Below are 15,244 nucleotides of genomic sequence, written 5' to 3'. Positions count from 1 at the left end.
TCGACATGAGCACAATATGCCGGTTGATTATGGATTCTCACCGGAATGGGATCAATGTATTTCTTATCTGGATATTGTATCATGGATGACATAGTGGCCAATGCGTCGACAAGCTCATTATGAATTCTGGGCTCATGTCGAAATTCTATCTTTGTAAACCTCTTTTTCAATTTCTGCACATGGTGCAGATATGGAAATATCTTGGAATTCTTGGTGGCCTACTCTCCTTGTACCTGGTGCACAAGCAAATCCGAATCACCGATCACCAGCAACTCCTGAACGTTCATGTCGACTGCCATGTTGTGTCCTTGTATGCAGGCTTCATATTCTGCAATGTTGTTGGTGCAGGGAAATCTGAGTTTAGCAGATACCGGATAATGCTGACCCGTTTCTGATACCAAAACTTCTCCAATACCCACTCCTTTGAAATTTGCGGCTCCGTCAAAGAACATCCTCCAACCGTCATATGCTTTGGTAATGTCTTCTCCTACAAATAATACTTCTTCATAAGGAAAAATACATTTTCAAGGGTTTGTATTCTCTTCCCACTGGATTTTTAGCAAGGTGATCTGCCAATGCTTGTCCCTTGACCACCTTTTGAGTTACATAGACGATATCGAACTCACTTAATAGTATCTGTCACTTAGCCAACTTCTCAGTCGGCATGGTTTTCTGGAATATATACTTCAGAGGATCCATCCTGGATATGTGATATGTAGTGTAGGCGCAGAAATAGTGCCTCAATTTCTGAGCTGTCTAGGTCAAAGCACAGCAAGTGCGTTCAAGCAGAGAATACCGTGCTTCATAAGGTGTGAACTTCTTACGCAAGTAATATATGGCTTGCTCCTTTCTTCTTGTCTTGTCATGTTGTCCCAAAACATATCTGAAGGCTCCATCTAATACAGATAGATAGAGTAGCAAAGGTCATCCTGGTTCTGGCTGGACCAGAACTAGTGGCATGGACAGATATTCCTTGATCTTGTCAAAAGCTTTCTTACAATCCTCTATCCAGCTTGTTTTAGCATCTTTCCTCAGAATCTTAAAGATGGGTTCACATATGACTGTGGACTGTGCTATGAAACGAATGATATAGTTGAGATGTCCTAGGAAGCTCATCACATCCTTTTTGCTCTTAGGTGGTGGTAACTCCTGAATAGCCTTGACTTTAGATGGATCCAGCTCGATCCCTCGACGACTGACGATAAATCCCAGTAATTTTCCTGCGAGAACCGCGAATGCACATTTTGCGGGGTTTAGTTTCAAGTTGTACCTCCTTAGCTTGTCAAAGAACTTCCTCAAGTCTACTATGTGATCTGCGGCCCTCTTGGATTTGATAATGACATCTTCCACATACACCTCTATTTCTTTGTGTATCATATCATGGAAGATGGTTTTCATGGATCTCATGTAAGTGGCCCCAGCATTCTTCAAACCGAATGGCATCATCTTGTAACAATATACACCCCATGGTATAATAAAAGATGTCTTCTATGCATCTTTTTCATCCATCCAAATCTGGTGATAACCCGCGAAGTAATCTACAAAGGATTAGAGTTCATTCTTGGTGCAGTTATTGATCAAGATGTGTATATTTGGCAGTGGGAAATCGTCCTTGGGACTTGCTCTGTTTAAATCTCGATAGTCAACACATACTCTGACCTTCCCGTCTTTCTTCGAACTGGCACAATGTTAGCTAACCAGGTTGGATATTCGACCACCCTGAGAACTTTGGATTTGATATGCTTGGTAACTTCCTCCTTGATTTTCAGGCTCATGCCTGGTTTGAACTTTCTGAGTTTCTCTTTTACTGGCGGACACATGGGATTAGTAGGCAACTTGTGAGCCACTATGGAAGTGCTCAAACTGGTCATTTCATCATACGACCATGCGAAAATGTCCTCATATTCTTTTAGGAAACGAATGTACTCTTCCTTCTCTGTTGGTGACAAGTGAATGCTGATGTGGGTCTCCTTGACGGTCTCGACGTCTCCCAAATTTACTGCTTTGGTCTCGTCCAGATTGGACTTAGACTTATTCTCAAAATTTTCAACGTCCCTGACAATCTCCTCGGGTATCTCATCTTCTTCCTCTGAATCCCTATCCTCATGTTGCGTTGCCTCATTACATGTCACAATCACTGGTTTATCAGGAAAAGTAATAATAATGCTGTGGAAAGGAAAAGTGTAAATATAGTAGTGAATATTTCATTAAAACTTGAAAAATTGTCCAGACAAAGCATGGCTCGATGAATCAAGTATTTATTTTGAAACAAGTAAAGCTTAAAACGAAATTACGGGAAATCTTAAATGCCTAGAATGGCTATAGAAGTAAATTCTGCCAAGCTACCTAGGGACTCGACGGGCTCGGGATGGTATGGCGGTCCAGTTTCTGAGAATAGCTCTCTTCTCCAAAGTCTGAATAGTGAGGCCTTTTTCATCCTCATCCCCAATTATGGCACTGCAGTCCATGTCTTCATCCTCCAAGAACAAATTCTTCAACCCAACTAGTGCTTCTTCTTCTACAGTCCCCCATATCGTATAATCTTGGTGAAAAGCTTGTTCCAAACGTGGCACTGGCTGCTCGAAAGGGTAATACAGTCTACACTATGGAGGCGACCAATCATTATACTCTTGCCATGTATATTTTTATCCGAGCCCAAAGGTGGTACCATGATTTTTCAGCTGTATTGGTATGGTGATACCTTGGAGGTTGTTTCCCAATCCTTTGCCGGGTTCATATCCAAACCATGCTAGCATGCTTTCTATTTTGTTACTCCACCACTTATCCTTCTCGTCGGTATTGACCCGTTCGATGTGATGATAAGTTTCCCCTCCTAGCCTTCTTCTATGTCCAATGAACGGGATGGTTTGACTAGTGTAGATGGGGTTACTTCCATCTCCATGAATGATTACCTCCTGACGGTTCCATTCAAACTTCACGGCTTGATGTAGTGTGGAAGGCACGGCTCCAGCGGCATGGATCCATGGCCGGCCCAATAGAAGATTATATGAGGCTGGTATGTCAAGCACCTAAAATTCAACGTCGAACCAAGTTGGCCCCATCTGCAAGAAAATGTTGATTTCCCCGATCGTGGCCCTCTAGGACCCATCGAAAGCCTTCACATTCATGTTTCCTACCCGTATCTCATGGAAACCTTTGTCCAAACTTTTTAGAGTGTCCAATGGACAAATATTTAGGCTCGAACCTCCATCAACCAAGACCCTGGCAATGAGCTTGTCTTCAAATTGCACCGTAATATGCAATGCTCGATTGTGATTCAGCCCCTCAGGTGGTAGCTCATCCTCATGGAAGATGATCTTATGACTTTCAAGCACTTGCCCAACCATGTTGGCTATTTATCTGCCAGTGATGTTATTGGGTACATAAGCCTTGCTTAACACTTTCATTAAAGCATTCTTGTGCGCCTCTGAATTTTGCAATATTGACAGGATAGATATCTGAGCAGGGACTTCGTTCAGATGGTCAACAACAGAGTACTCCTTTGTCTGCACTTTCCTCCACAGGTCATCTGGTCCGGTCTTAATGATAGGTTGCCTAGTAGTGGCCTCCTTACTTAAACCTCCCAGGTGTTCAGGTGTATAGACTCTTCTGGTTCTAGTCATTCCTTCTGTAGCGTAAGATTCCTCTACTTGGCCTTCCCTTTCCGCCGAGCCTCAGCAACATAAACCTCCCAGGGTATTGCTTTTGAGTTGAATGGGGGTATGGTTGATATTATCATAGTGAAAGGTGTGACCACGTCTACTTCAAATGGAGCGGGGGTGGCTGCTGGTAGAGCCACTTCCACCTAGAATGGAACTGATGCAGTTACCGCAACCTCGATTGGTGCCTGAGTCTAAACCACAATAGGAGTAAGTGTGACTGCAATCATAAAGTCATCTCCTTCTCAAACAAGCCCGATCGACCCCTTAGAGTTCCATTCTTCATTTGTCTCTATCACATGTAAACCATCACCTCTGTGATCATGGAGGGGATTGTTACAAACATTAGGTGCGACTTTCTTTGCTTGTATGACCCTGTTGTCAATTAGCGTCTGGATCTTATCCTTCAATGTTCGACACTCATTAGTGGTGTGCCCATTCATATCGGAATGGTACGCATAATTTTTGTTCGGATTGACCTATTGGGATAGATTTTCTAATGCCACAGCAGGAATAAGAGTGACGTAACCTGCTTCTTTCAACCTTTCATACAGTTGGTCAATGGGCTCAACAATGGCGGTGTATTATTTGGGTGGCTTGCGGTCGAAGTTGGGTCTTGGTATTGGATAATTTTGGCGAGCTGGTGGTGATTGAAAGTGGGATGGTTGGGAGTTATAGGTGTGATGGACAGTGGCTAGTTGGGAATATCTGGGATATGAAGGTTGATATGTAGGCGTTGATGCTTGGTATCTGGGCGGAGGTGTTTGATATGTGGGTAGAGGTGTCTGATATGTGGGTGGAGGTGTTTGATGGGTAAATGGAGCCACCATTACCGCCCCAACATCTGTCTTCTTCGATATGCCACCTGATTGTAGTGCCTTATTCGTGGCTTGCAAGGCCTCGGAGTTTGTTACCATCCCGCTCTTGATTCCTTCTTCGAGTTTGATGATGTCAGAGAACTTGTGATTTTTGATAACCATCAACCTCTCATAATATTGTGGATCTTATGCCCTGATGAAGAATTTATTCGTCTGTTCTTTGTCCAAATAAGGCCTGACCTTGGCCGCTTCCGACCTCCAACGAGTAGCGTATTCACGAAAAGTCTCATTAGGTTTTTTCTTAATATTCTAAATGTAGAAGACATCCGATACATTCTTTGTGTTGAACCTAAATCGGTCCATGAACTCCGACACCATGCTTACCCAATTAGACCATTTCTTGGGATTTTGGCTGATATACCAAGACAAAGCCTCCCCAGTAAGGCTCCTCATAAAGAGCTTCATCCAGATATTTTCATCTTTCTCGACCCCAACAAGATTATCACAATAGGTCTTTAGATGAACCCTGGGATCACCTGTACCATCGAACATTTTGAACTTGGGATGTTGTACCCATCTGACAGTTCGACATCCAGCTGTATGCACAGATCTTCATAGTTCAAACCCTTTATTCCTCTGTCGCCTTCAATACCTTGAACTTGGCTTGTCAACTTCTTGAGTTCTTCAGCCATGTTTTTAATGAGCAAGTCCTTCTCGAAAGATTTCGGTGGATAGGAAATTGGTTGGGTAGAATGAGGTATAGTTTCCACATATATAGGGTTGCTTTGATGGGTGCCAGGAACTTAGGAGTAGTGATGGTCATTGGTGGAGTTTTGTGGATCAGAAATAGGTTGTGGTGTGTTTTGTGGAGTGTGGTAAGTGGTGGTTGGTGGGTATTGAATTGGTTGATGATGATGTTGCGGTGGAGTTGGTATTGGCAACGAATTGATATTTTGGGTGGAGTCACGTATTGATTTGGTGTAGTAGGATTTAGTGGCTGTTGGTTTTGTGTGTTCTGAAGAGATGTTGGGTTCTTTGTGTTTTGTTGGTGGATATCGGGGACATTGAGGGTGAGTGACAAGTTTGCCTAGTTGCGAACCTGCTCAAGTTCTCCTTGCAATTCCAGTATCTTTTGGTCCAGTCTCAAGACTAGATCATTTGGGGCTGGAGTACTACGACCATCTGAAGTCTCTGCGTTCTCAACATTTTCCTTTCGGATTCCACTTAAATCGTCCATCTTTGCTTTTCCTCTGCCTTTTGTATTGCTTGGAGGAGGAGGAGGTAGAGGGCCCCTAGATCTGGTGTGATGAGGCCAGTATGAGCGAACCAACCAAAGGGGATGGGAATAATAATAATAAAAAAATAAACAAAAACAAAAAGGTAACAAGTCAGTGAGGATCCTGAAACGTTTGAAGTATTTAAACACATATTGCGGAAATGTAAATTCATGTCCTACTTTGGGAACCTCGTTGTGCCCAAGGTGAGCCTAGTCACAAATAAACTTGGAGAACTTTTAATGCCAATAAATGCTTCATTTCATAATATAAAAAATAGACGAATCCCAAAACGACACTAAGATAATAATAAAATAAGTCACTACTAGCACTTGACCTTATTATATTTTTAGGAAAAAGCAAATAAATCTAGCCTATTTGGTCCTAGAAGGACCTTCCCTTGATTCAGTACGGAAAGACTTGCTATGGCCATACCTCTCGTATAGGTATTCGAAAGATATGTAAGATTCTTTTAAGCACACTAGGTCGACATTCTTCTTCATCCCCATCATCTTCAAAAATCCCATGTCCGTACAGTTTTCTAGTACCAATAGCCCGGGACTATCCCAAGACAATCCCGCAAGCCCTCCAATTTCCTCTAGAAGTGGTGTCATTTCTATGTCGCCGAAACGAAACACTACCCTTTCACTATCCCAGAACAAAGTGGCAACTTCGATCAATTTGTTGTTTGGCTCAATATCTAGCAAGGAAGGTTGGTCACCCAGGTAGTTTCTCACATGTTTCTTGTCACTTAAGGAAAAGTCCTCCCACCAATCTAGCAGCAATGGTGGGATGTTGCCAACCATACCGAATATGGGGACCTCATGCCTCATTTTCTGCAAAATAAAAGGGTTACACCTTACCCCTTTCGGACTCGACTATTTATACATTTATGATCAACATATCGACATTTAGTTCTCCAAATTAATGCAAAGAACATGGTTGTGTCCGTTGGGATTATGGAAAACCCGATGGACCTTGGATAAGGCTTATCTTAAAGGATCATTATGTGGACAACATAACTGATCCAACTAGGTTTGACTCGAGGGGGAAGGCACGGAACCGTCGATTGAACCACTGATCGACTGGTTTTACTGCAAATAAGCCTTTACGAATTTAAAAATAGTAAATAGGAAGAGCGCAACAACTAATTAAAGTGTTGCTATATGATTTGATACACACGAGTGGAATATGATGCGGAACATGATTTATGCAGCAATTAATAACATGTAGTCAAGTATTTGCACGTAGGAAAATATATACAACATTTAAATAATTGAAAGACAGTTACAGGGAAAAACAACAAAGAGACAAGTCAGTTTCAGGGATAAAGAACCATAAACGCTTAAAAAATGGACAGTTAAATTCAAATAAGGGAGAAGGGTACGGGATAAAGCATGCTTGGACTAATTTGTAAAAAGATAAGTTCTTTATGGTAAGATCCTAAAGGTATTTCCAGCAGAGTCGCCATGATGTCGCACCCCCCTTTTTCCCTCCACGGAGAAAGTTTGGGTTTCGACTTTCATGGGGGTAATAACTTATTTCCTTTTGGGAATTAGGTATTTGAAGAATCGCCACCTAACGGATTATGGTACGTTAGGGCACCTAGAGCGATTAACTCTTAGACAAGTTTGCATTACCAGAGATTAGGTAAGGGCTCGAAATAACCTTTAGGGAAAGATGTTAGGCACCCCTCTCGGTCCACAATGGTGGGTCCCGACCGAACTTATACTCAAGAATTAGTCCACTAACAAATAAATAGTTGAATCAAATAATTTGCAAGTAAAGCACGTTGGACGTTCTATAACCCAAATAATAAGACAAAGGTTTTGAACAAGTTGTATATAAAACAAAGTTTTAAACATAAGGGATTTTGGAAAAGAGGGGTCCTAGGTTGGTTAGCCTACAGGATCACCCCACACAATGTCCGGTAAACACTCCTCAATGAGGGGCTACACGTGACATTAACGCGTAGTCATCATATCCCATATCTACCCTTCCCTCCCCGTGGTCTTAGCCTAAAGCGTGCTAGTAAACTTGACGATGCCTACGCGTGCACCACCCGTCCCTCCCTTATGGCCCTGGAGATATTTTAGGACCTCTAAATCTGGACAGTTCTAGATGACCCATAAGGTGCTTAAAAGGAGAAAATTCTAAGGCGATAGGCAAGAACAAATAGGACCTTAGCACATAAGGCAAAAAAGAAACAATTAAAGGCTTAAGTTCATCTCCACAGATAATGCATGTAAACAGCACGGCTCAAACACAAATAAGGGCAATATTGTTAAACAGTATCCTAAGACATGATGTCTAGGCGAATATCAGAACAATGAGATATGCAATTTTTATTTTATAAACTAAGAATTAATGTCCATATCTGTTTGCCTACTGATTTTAAAATCAGAACAATATTAAGTAGCAGAAACAGTTGCAGAGCTACATGATTTGAAAACGTCCTATAGGCTTGCCTACATGCTGAATAGTGGTGTCCTAAGAGCATGATAACTACGCTTGACATAGTATAACAGTGGGCAGATTTTAAAACGGACTCTTGAATCCCTATAGGCATGCTTTCTAATAGTGAATAAAAGTAGTATTTGAGAGAATTCATTTCAGGAAAACAAAACGATAATTAGACTAACTTCGAAGCAAATTACTCAAGAACTGGATTGACTTATTTAAACTAAACTGATTTTAGATCTAGGTAGAGTTTCTGATGTTGTTTCCTATAGGTATGACATCTAATTATTTAAGAGCTGATGTTAGAAACTTGTAGTCTTGATAACAAATGAAAACAAATGTAAACACTCGTTATAACAGAAGTAGAGCTGGACCATATCCAATAGGCATGGTATTTACTTGTGAAGTTGATTTTGAGACCTATAAACATGATTTCTATTATTGGAACCACTTAAAACCTATAGGCATGATTTCTAACATGGTAAGGCAAACATAGCAAATATAACATCCTATAGGTATGGTTTCTAATCATATTACCCCACAAATATTTAACTACCCACAATTTTCAGTAGTTACCCCAATATTCGTTTACAAATTATTACAAACCAAATGAATGAATTACATAAATAGATAAAAATAAAAGAAGAAGCTACACTATATGGAGACTGAAGTAGGCCCAAGTGATTTTCCAAGACCTCCAATAGCCTCAAATGCCAATTTCATAGACAATATCATTGTCTAGGTGTGTCAAAGTTCCCTAAGGATCTCAAGGATCACGGGAAGTGCGCACACCTAGACTTTGTAACCAAATTGAGTAAATGCAGTGTGGAAGGGCCAGCCTCAGTGTGCCCGAGTTTAGAGGGTTCTCAAGAGGATCCCAAGGCAGTACACACACTAAAGAGGGAAGAACATAGTGACTTAGGAGTAGAGTGAGAGTGCTTGACACAGTTTGAAAGGTTTTATTGGGAAAAAAGTTTTAAAAAGAGATTTGCTTGAAATAGTTTTGTAAGAAAACACATAGGGAGCTACTAAATAAGACATTTAAAAGGTAAGGTTACTAACAATCAGTCAAACCAAATACAGAACCAGAAAGAGGTTCATCAGCACTTCAATACATGGCGTCAAACAGGTGCACACATACACTTAAGGGGGGGGGGGTTTGGGGTAGGCATAGGGCACATAGTAAGCACACATGCACATAGGTACAGAATCAGAGGAGCCTTAAAAGGGGTCAAGGCTTTTAAAGTATAGCATGAATTGTAGAGTTAATACAGAATCAATAGGCTTAAGATAGCCAATTAATTAATACAGGAAGGTGCATGCCAGGGATCAGAGAAACATAGTCACATTGGGTCATAGTAGAAGGGAATCATGATGTGATGACCCGACCGGTCGTCTTAAGAATTTATGCCCTGATCCCCTATTAACTGCTTTCCCCAAGTTTATTTTTGTTATTTGGATTTGCCGGGATGTTTGGTCGTGTTGGAAAGTTGACCATAGTCAGAACAGTGTAAAGAGGGCCTCAGAATGGAAATCCGATGGTTTTGGTAGCTCCTTTGGGTGATTTTGGTCTTTGGGGCGTGTTCGGATTGTGTTTTGGAGGTCCGTAGCTAATTTAGGCTTGAAATACTAAATGTTGAATTTTTGAAGTTTCCAATTCGATAGTGAGATTTTGATCCGAGGATTGGAATGGAATTTCGGAAGTTGGAGTAGCTCCGTAGTGTTTAATGTGACGTGTGTGCAAAATTCCAGGTCATTCGGACGGGGTTTGATGGACTTTTTGATCGAAAACGTATTTTTAGGGTTTTTGGAATTCTTAGGCTTGAATCCAATGAAAAATAGGTGTTTTGATATAGTTTTGAGCATTCCAAAGGTTGGAACAAGTTTGAATGTTGTTTTAGGATTGTTTGGAAGGTTTGGTTGAGGTCCCGGGGGCCTCGGATGTGTTTCGGAGGCTCAACGGGTCATTTTTGGACTTAGAGGATTGCAGAAAATGCAGCAGGTCTCCAGTTCTGGTTTCCTTCTTCGCGTTCGCGAGTGGGGTCTCGCATTCGCGAAGAGGATCTGGGGATGGTGGAATCTTAACGCTTCACATTTGTGATGATGGTCCCATATTCGCGAAGCTGAGAGGTCGTATGCCTACGCGTTCGCGAAGAGTGTCCCGCGTTCGCGTAGGAAGGGGAAGTTTGCTACCGCGTTCACGATAGGGCCATCGCGTTTGTGATGAAAGACATATGGGCCAAGCGAAGTTGTGCTTCATGAATGCGAGGGTCTTTCTGCGTTCGCGAAGAAGAATTTACCTGGGCAGGTTATAAAATTTCAAAGTCGAGGGTTTAGCCATTTTTATCAAAATTAGAGTTTGAGAGCTCGGATTTGAGAGAGATTTTAAGAGATTTTTAGAGATATCAATTGGGTAACGATTCCTTACTCCTTTTTGCTTGTAACCCATTAATCTAAACATGAATTCATCATTTAATTTTGGATTGGAGATGAAAATTGGGGAAAAGTTGGAAGAAAGTTCTTAGACCTAGAATTTGACTTTTGGTTGGGAATTTGACCTTGGATTTGGATAATTTTGGTATGCATGAACTCGTGAGAGCATGAGGATTCTGAAAATGAAATTTTACCCAATTTCGAGATGTGGGCCTGAGGGGCTTTTTGGTCATTTTACCTAATTTCGCATATTAGCTTAGAATTTCTTTGTAGAATCAGTTACTTGAAGTGTTATTTATATTATGCAATTAAATTGAATAGATTTGGGCCATTTGGAGTCGAGTACTCATGGCAAGAGCGTGATTTCGGGTTGATTTTGAGCTGGTTCGAGGTAAGTGGCTTGCCTAACCTTGTGTGGGGGACCTTTCCCCTTAGGATTGTTATATTTGGTAATTGAAATGCCTTGTAGGTGAGGTGACAAGTGCGTACTTGTGCTAGTTGTTGGAAATCCGGTTTCCATTAAGTAACTACTAGTATGTTTCCTTTCCTAGTTTTATTACTCGCACTATTAAGCATGTTGTTAGCTTAGGAAAGCATGTGTAAGTAATTTAGTTGCTTTATTTGCTCAAACTACCTTACCTGAATTCTGTGCAGTATGCTAGGCTAGAATTACTTATTTCCTTAATATGAAATTTTCCATTTCTGAATATTTTTCTGTTGCTGCTGTGTATTTACATTGGGACTACGGATGTAGGATTCCAGTAGAGCCCCCTTGTCTATTTATTTGGGACTATGGATGTAGGATTCCGGTAGATACCCCTTGTCTATTTATTTAGGACAACGGATGTGGGATTCCGGTAGACCCCCCTGCACAGTTATATGGAACTACGAAACTGCACCCGGTAGATTCCCCCAGTACTGGGTATTTACATTTGGGGACTACAGAATGGGATTTCGGTAGATCCCCGGTGCATTATGAGTTGGACTATGGGATGACACCCGGGAGATCTACTGGACATTTATATTTGGGGGCTATAGGACGGTATCCTGGTAGATCCCCGGTTGCTATCTCTGTGTTGAGATGTGTTCCCTCTGTGATTATTTTGCCTCTATTCTAGTTGTTATTGCTCTTTCTATTCTATGTTATTTCTTACTTTTGCACATAATTATACTGTCTTGTTCTACATTGTTATACTTTGTATTTTATTTAACATTAGTAGGTCCCTGACCTTCCTCGTCACTACCCGACCGAGGTTAGGCTTGGCACTTCCTGAGTACTGCTGTGGTGTACTCATGCCCTTTGTGCGCATGTTTTTCATGTACAGATCCAGGTACCTTGACTCAGACGTACCATCCTTGAGGTGAGGCGACCGTTCGGAGACTTCGAGGTATATCTGTTGCGTCCGCAGATCGAGGAGTCTCTCTCTACTCTCTCTTATAGTTACCGCCCTTCTGTATTTATTTTGTTTTAGACTATTCTGGAGTTAGAGCACTATGTAATGATCCTTAGCTTGTGATTCATGGGTTTCAGGGTCTTGGAGATATGTATTGGTTTCTGAGAGTTAAATATTGTGTATGTCGAGCGACACTTTTAAACACTGTCTTATTACTCTAATTCTATTTTAAATTGTTTTACTTTTGCAAATTGGTTTATTTTCCGCAATTTAGGCTTACATAGTCGTAGGGACTAGGTGTTGTCATGATGGTTCACAGAGGGCGAACTGTGGTCGTGACACCTAAGGGGTATATAGCATGCAACAAAGATGACAGTGAAGTATACATGTTAACTGCAGGTTGAACAACAAAACCATAGATAGAAGCACATGAGAAACATGACAAATTGAAGTAATAGGAGAAGCATATTTGTCACGACCCAAACTGGAGGGCCATGACTAGCACCCGACCATACTTGCCGAGCACCAACATACATTTTATCTAACTTTTTTTATTATCTTTTAGGGTTGACGAGATCAATATAAATGGTAGACCTGGATCATGGGCAACCGGCAATAAAATATGACGGCATGAACATACATAGCAGGGGATGACCAGATAATCAAGAAACTACATATAAGGTATGAGCTACAACGCTACCATGAAAGACTATACAACAAAAACCAGCCGACAAGGCATACCAAATTATACATGAGTCGACACTTGTCTATGAGCCTCTAAATGAACATAAGTGTTGCAACATAGCCGGAAAACGGCCCCGACATACCCATAATATCTATACCAGAAATGCATACCAAGACCACGGCAAGTTCGGAGAAGGGATCTCGCCAATCACTGCTGAACTGGACAACCTACTGTGGTGGGGGAGCTGCACCTGCCTGTCTATTAGGGCCTGCAGCACGACATGCAGTGTCCACAAACAAAAGGACGTCAGTACGAATAAAGTACTGAGTATGTAAGGTAGGGAACCATAAATACGAACAGTAATGTAAGTAGGGATAGAGAATATACAACCTGGAACATCTGAATACCTCTGAGGGCTACTGATATGAAATGCATGATACATATGTATGTATACATAAACTTTTAAAACATACGCCTCTGTGGGCATCATCATCATCGTATCGTACCCAGCCATAATAGGTTTGGTAAAAACGTACCCGACCGTCATAAGGCTCGGTAGAATCGTACCCGGCCACGTGGAGCTCGGTAAAACCCAACTGATCAATGGTTGCACAATATGTGCTGTACCCGGCCGACTATAACGCGACTTAGTAGAGTAAAATAGATACATATATATAATGCATGCTCATCTCATGGAATCACATTCTAAACCTTTCGGAGTGACGTAAGGTCGGTATCCTCTGTACACGTTATTAAGACCAAATCTTCATTACAAACCTTATAAGAATCAGGAAGTACCAACAACATTGATAACATAAGAATAAGAGAAGCAACATTAACATCAATCGTTCTATAAGAGGAAAAGCAATGTAAGTACTGCTAGCTTCTAAAAGTAGAGTATCTTTGGAAGCTCGTTCATTACATTATGTATAATCGGAGTCATGCAAAAGAAGAAAAGGTATAGCCTCACATACCTTGTATATACTTCTCCAATCACAAGCTATGCAATTGTCACAACTCCTTAGTCTACAATAAGAGAAACGATACTATCGTTATCATTTAAGCGTCATAACTATTATGTATCGACCACAACCTATTTTATGTTGAAATGGACAGCACCTCCCCTATATATATGACTTCACACCATTCCAAACAATCACCAAACAGCCCAAACAACATCAATAATAAACATATTGAGCCTCCCAAAACAGTCCACGCACAACCTAATTACATCATACATACGACGACCACCGTAGTCGTGTCAAACGACCCGGAAATATTACGAATCACTATCAGCACACAACCCTAAATATATATGGTGTTCCTCCACACCCTTCCACATCCAAAAACTCTACAAAATATTAGTAAAACACGCAGCCCAAGAGCAACACAAAATAGTCTACAAAACAGTCAGCTACAAGTGAATAACTCGCACTCACGGCTTCCGATCACCGTCCCGTGAGTTCTTACATGTATAGAACGAATTACCATGAATTCACAGCAGAGAAAATGTATTAAAGATGGAAGTAACTTACCTTACTTGTTGGATAACTCATCCCTTCCCTTGGTTCTTCAAACTCTAGGTTTTACCTTTAAATAGAACTTGATAGAGAAGGAAAAATCGATTAGGGTTTGTGTGGGATTTTTGAGGAGGAGTTGCAGGTTTTAACTTTGGTTTTGAGGGTCTGAAATAACTTAGTTCATAACCCTTAAAAGTCCTCTCTTGGCCGACTTAGGTCTTTTAATTTTGTCCTATCATTTTGGCAAGTAGGTGATGCACCTACTTGTCATCTACCAATCTGCGCAGGCTTGCAAAAATATGAATATCTCTATACTCCGAGATCGTATTGACAAATAGTTTAATGCGTTAGAAACTAGACTCATAGATCTTTAATTTTGTGGGTAAATCACCCCTAATTCCTTGCAAATCTGGAGAAAAGCTTAGAAACATTTAACCTAATGTTTAAGTAAAATTATGAACCTAAGTTGCGACAACGTTTGTCGACTTTTGTTTCATAACTCGTTTGACTTCAAGACTTATGATACGGATATTATATGATTCAAACACCTTAATACATGACCTTGAGTGTATTAAGAACCTCTAGGTTTACCTGAAAATACGAGTTACCACATCCTTGATTCGTTTAACTTCTAATACTTGTTAATCACCCTTATACACCCTTGTATCACTTAAGACCAATAGGATTAACTTCTTATCATCTCAAAGGTAATTCCTTCTTGAATTTATGTTAACTAATATATGGCATGAACTAACACATGTGGATATGGGTTGTAACACCCTTCCCCCTTAGGAACATTCGTCCTCGAATGTAAGGGTTCATGGGGAGTTTAAATCATCGTGGATTCCGGTCAAGTTTCTCCCATAAATAGAGGACAAACTTGCAAGCGGTTAACTCAACGTATGGCCTTACAAGAGTATGCAAAGCATTATGGACATGTACATTATCTGCATATCGCCATTTTGTATTAAGGAAGAGTATTCTCAAGTTATTGCTTACCT

This window comes from Nicotiana sylvestris, chromosome 9, assembly GCF_000393655.2.
Source record: "Nicotiana sylvestris chromosome 9, ASM39365v2, whole genome shotgun sequence".
Lineage (NCBI taxonomy): Eukaryota > Viridiplantae > Streptophyta > Magnoliopsida > Solanales > Solanaceae > Nicotiana > Nicotiana sylvestris.
The sequence above is the reverse complement of the archived record's forward strand: the minus strand, read 5'-3'. Positions refer to the sequence as shown.